General features: G+C 26.4%; 1 long non-coding RNA gene across 1 annotated transcript; it reads right to left on the minus strand.

Annotated features, from left to right (window-relative positions):
- Positions 1-4,745: 4,745 nt before the first annotated feature.
- LOC107058113 (uncharacterized) lies at positions 4,746-5,372 on the minus strand. The gene is made up of 3 exons (XR_001471797.1): positions 5,354-5,372; positions 5,118-5,232; positions 4,746-4,944 (listed from the first exon to the last, which is right to left on the minus strand). It is a non-coding gene; the product is annotated as an uncharacterized lncRNA (long non-coding RNA).
- Positions 5,373-5,765: the final 393 nt, after the last annotated feature.

Here is a 5,765-nt window from a genome sequence, read left to right on the forward strand (position 1 = left end):
TTCATAGAGTTTCTGTTGTGGAGAATATAATCAGTTCAATTTTAGCATCACATAAGATAGCAAGCTTTTTAGCCTTTAATCATATTAAAAAAAAAAAAGCAGAATGGTTGAAGCTTTAGCCATATTTTGTATAAAGAGAAGCATTTTTTTTGTGTGTTTAGAATGCTCCTTATTATTACAATTACCTAATTCATTAAGAACTTACTAAATATAAACTTTTTATTTTAATCTTGAATTTTGAAGAGTGAGTCAAAGAAATTCTTTTATTTATGGAAAGTTGGGTAATGAGTCAAAGAAGACCTTTCATTTATGAAAAGTTGGTCAATGTAAAATATCTTTGGTCTAAATAATCTTCCTTATATAGAGATTTACTATCATATTCTTGTGAATAATAACCTGAATACATCCACCTACATTTATCATTTATGACTCAGATTTATATCTTCTATGCAAATATTATAATTAGTATTCAAGATGTTAATGTGTGTTTGATATGAAAGAAAATGTTTTTCACAAAACATATTTATAAGTTGAAAATTATTTGAAAATTTTCTTAGTTGATGAAATATCTTATAATTATGGTGCCATATAGTAAGACATTTTGATTGCTTCTCAATATTGTATAATGTAAAAGTAATATGACCTAATATCTTTTAGCATGGATCGTTGAACATATAAAATTCTCATTTTCTCCTAATTGTCATGTCATATCACATTAAAATTTTAATTTTTATTTAATAGTAAATTTGTCAAACTCATTTAACACGACTCATGCAATAAAAAAAACGTTCTCATATATTTAGATTTTAATTTGTTTTTTTTAACTATAATCTTTTTTATATATAAAAAAAAGTTGCACAGCATACTTCACTGTTGAAGCAACACGGTAGTATAACAGAATTATTCCTTACTTAATTAGGCAGTACTATTAGTCGTAGATTATATATAACTTGAATAGAATAAAATCTTATGAATAATTGGATTACATTCTTATTTCATTAGAAAAATGCAATCAAATCCTAAATGAGTTTTTATAAGTTAAATAAATAATTATAAAAAATAGAGTTTTAATATGACATGGCATGTCACAGAAGATAAGAAGTGTTTTGTCAAATCTAATTGTTTGTAGTATAGAAATGAATACTTCTCCACCTTAAATTATTTATCATATTCTTCTTTATCACGTATCTTAATGAAATACTAATTAGAAGGAATTTATTATTATTTATCCTTATTTATGTTTTAAGATATGATAATAGTTACTCTATTTATGTGTCATAATTGAAATATTTATAGTCTTTAAAATATGATAATAGTTACTCTATTTATGACTACTATTAGGGTCTGACTTGAGTCATTGGCTAAATAAACATCAAATTCAAGCAAACTAACACTAATTAAACATTACATCAACAAAATATGAAAGAATCTTAATTTTATATGGTATTGTAAGCTCACCTTTTGCAAAATATCAAAGAATCTTAATTGTAGAGTATTTATATTCTGAAGCATGCATGGTCATCTGGGTTGTCTCAACAAGTTTGGGGCCTAAAATAAAATTTCATAAAAGAGGTCTTGTCTTTTATAGTTGTTATATATAAACTAAACAACTATAACATATTCAATATATATGAAGTTTCGAGAAGGTAGGAGGTACGCAGACCTAATAAAGTAAAAATGTAAACAATGAAATTTCTCAATAAAAATATATAATATAAAGTTAGAATAATAAAGTCTATAGTAATTTGGGTTCATTATAATCGCTAAGATATAAATAAGTCAACAAAATAGGTAGCTACGTAAGAAAGGATGCTACAAGACTACAACTAACAAAACACTATTCCATTTTTCAATTATTACAACAACCTCCACACTAAATAAAGTAAACAAGATCGTTCGGTAGAATTTAGAATATTCAATAATGACAGAATAAAAATAGAAAGTGAATCAACTAAAAAAAAGGTAAATGTATAAATAGTTATGTGAGTTCATGATATTCGCCAAGATATAAATAAGTCAACAGAGTAAGTAGCTACGTAAGAAAGAATGTTATAATTAACTAAACACTATTTTATTTCTCAATTATTATCACGATCTCCACATTAAATAAAGTAAACGTTACGATTACATTTTCTACTCAAAAAAAATGGGGGCCTAAAAATAGTTCATCCGAACCCCCTTCGGCGGAAAATTATATTATTTTTATATGATTAAAATAATTTTTTAGATATATATAGTAATGTCGAACCCTCTTCGGCTACTTCGTGTGTCTATTTCTTCAGTTTTTGAACCCCTTACTGATAATTCTGGCTCCGCCGCTGGTCGAGATGGGCCTCGGTCACCAACACAATTGGGTAAAGAGAGTAAGGGATGAATTCTTAAAAACATTTTGATTGTCAGTTTTGTTAGATATAAGTTTAAAAAACTTTTGTCTTTCTCTAACATAAATTTTATAGAAATTAACTTGACTCATGTCTTATACCAGGTTAAAAAATGTTCACATATATATTTTTTAATTTAGTAAATATATGTATGTTAACAAAAAGAGTAAACATGCATCATTTGCTAGATGACGAGCTATATATATATATGCATCACTTTTTAAACACGGATATATCTACTTTAACACAAAGTAGAGGGATATATTTGCCCAATTTTCCTTGTTCAAAAAGGGATTTTCTTTTTTGGGGAGTATATGTGTGTTTAAGAGTGTTTCTTATTTTCTTTTTTTGTCAAAGAGAAGAAATGGACTCATTCAAAAAGCTAAAAAGTTTGTTGTTTTATGTGACGTTGAAGTTGGTCTAATTTTTTTTACTCCAATATTAAAAAACTCTATGAATTTACCTGCAACATATTACTTATTGGAAATTAATAATTAATCCGTTGTTGATAAATTTATAGAGTTTCTGTTGTGGAGAATATAATGAGTCCAACTTCAACATCACATAAGATAGCAAGTCTTTTAGCCTCTAATCATATAAAAAGAAAAGAGAATGGTTGAAACTTTAGCTATATTTTGTACAAAGAGAAGTCTTTTTTTGTGTCATTAGAATGCTTCTTATTATTACAATATATATAGTACTTATTCATTAAGAACTTATCAAATATAAATTTTTATTTCAATCTTGAATTTTAAACAGTGAGTCAAACAAAATCTTTTATTTATGGAAAGTTGATTAATGAGTCAAAGAAGATCTTTTATTTATGAAAAATTGGTCAATGTAAAATGTCTTTGATATAGATAATCTACCTTATATAGAGATTTACTATCATATTCTTGTGAATAATATCCTGAATATATCCACCTACATATGTCATTTATGACTCAGACTAATATTTTCTATGCAAATATTATAATTACTATTCAAGATGTTAGGTGTGTTTGATATGAAAGAAAATGTTTTTCACAAAAAAAATTACATATAAGTGGAAAATTATATGAAAATTTTCTAATTTGATGAATTATCTTATAATTTTGATGTCATATAGTTAGACATTTTGATTGCTTCACAATATTGTATAATGTAAAAATAATACGACCTAATATCTTTTAGCGTTGATCGTTGAATGTATAAAATTCTACTTTTCTCCTAATTGTCATGCCATATTATCACATTGAACTTTTAGATTTTTCAAACTCATTTAACTCGACTCATGCCTTTTACGCGATTAAAAAATGTTCTCATATGTCTAGATTTTAATTTTAATATTTCCTAACTATAAGTTGTTGTGTTAAGCCATTATTTGTAATATCAACCAAACATAAAAATTGTTGTGTTAAGCCACAACACCCCTCCCCTTCTTAATATGGGACTTCACACAGAAAAATGTTGTCAAAAATTTCATCAGTAATTATGAACTATATTACACTGTTGTAATTTCAAGAAAGTGAAACTCCAAGACTTTCCCTGTCTCAGAGTTTTTTTTATTTTATTTATTCTGGTATTCTTTGCAGTAAATTAGTTTTATTGAAATTTTCATCAGTAATTATTTATGAAGTTTATTCTATGGTTGTACTAGTATTTGCATAGTACAGTACATACTGCTTCAATGCTATTAGCTTCACTACAAAAAAAAGCATATATTGCTACAAAATTCACCGTAGCTAAATATGGAATTTTTCGTGGCTAAACACTTTAGCTATGATATTATTTTCCGTAGCATTCGTGGCAAGATGTAGCGTGGCTAAATGTTAGCTACAAACTTTACATGGTCCGTGGCTAAGAACAAACATCTATTGCTACAGATTTTTTGTGTTGTAGTTATGCTGGTAAAAAAAATTGCCACAAAAAATATATTTATAGCAAGTAATTTTATTTTTTTGCCACAACATACAATATTTGTAACTATCTACATCAATGTTGCCACAAAGATATTGCACTGTAGCAAAATATTTAGTTCGTTTGCCATGTAAACTTAAATTTTATAGCTATTTCTATAGCTTAGTCTCGTAGCAATAATACTCGTGTATAGTTACGAATGATAAAATTCATGGCTATGACATAAAGTATTTGCCATAGAAATTTTTGTATTGTAGCTAACAATTCATATCTTTAGCCATGAAATATATTGAATTATAGCAAAAAATTCACTTGGTACGGAAAGTGAAAATTTATAGATCTGCTCTTATTATGTGATATATATATATATACACACGCATTCTATAATTTCATTACTATTTAAGAATTTTTGCAAGCTATTATAGTCACAAGAGTTGCATAATGTAGATACAATCTATTTCAAAATATTTCCCAAGTTATCAATAGTTGTGTATTACAATTTTGAAAATAGCTACAATATACAATTCTTTTAAGAGATCATCTTGTTTGAATCTAAAGTATCATAGTCTTTCCTTATCACTTCTTCCATGGTCTTCAATTGCGCCTTAATTTGATCAACATCATCTTGATTTGTCATTGATATGCTTTAATTTTATTAACATACCTGTAAATAATAAAAATGAATTTTAGCACCAAGAATAAGAACCAACTATATATATATATATACATAGAATCTATATTCTAAGGAGAAACAAATATGTCTAGATATTTCTTTTACTACAATTTTAATAGATAAAATCAAGGAAAAATGCAAAGCAACAGTAAAAGTAAACAAACCTACAAACTTTTTAAACTTCTTAAAAGGATCTTCATCCCAATATAATCACAACACTTTGTTGTTGTAGTCGGCAAATTATGGCTCCTTGAAACTCCATTGATCAAACTTTGAAATCTGAAAATTCATTCATAAGACACAATTTATTAAAATTCCAAAATAAGTATAAATTAAAAAATTAAATGAAACGGGCTTAATACAAAATCAAAAATCCTAAAATATGAAGATATGAACGTACCTTGAATATAAAACCTAAAAGAAAAAGATAAAAAAAATAATTATCAAAATATTACATAAAAATTTTAAGTTGAGCAAGAAAGTAAGGTAAATGAACAGTGAGGGGAGGGGAGGAGAGGGGAGGCGATAGTGGAAAAGGGAGTAGGTTATTAATCTTCTCATTGGGCTTAAAAAATATTGGGGGGAATTTTGACTTTTACAATTTTTCATTTTGGGAGGAGATTTTGGGTTTGGATCTAAATATGGAAGAGTTTTAAATCCTTATAATTTATTTTTCTTTCAATACTTAGTATGACATAATATAAAAAAATTATAAAAAATTAATATGAATAATAATGTTACTGGCGGAAATTCCGTCTCAAAATCTTTTGCATGTGTTACCACAAAAATTAGCTACAAATTTCATTTTAATC

Source organism: Solanum tuberosum, unplaced genomic scaffold, assembly GCF_000226075.1.
Source record: "Solanum tuberosum cultivar DM 1-3 516 R44 unplaced genomic scaffold, SolTub_3.0 scf00434, whole genome shotgun sequence".
Taxonomy (NCBI): domain Eukaryota; kingdom Viridiplantae; phylum Streptophyta; class Magnoliopsida; order Solanales; family Solanaceae; genus Solanum; species Solanum tuberosum.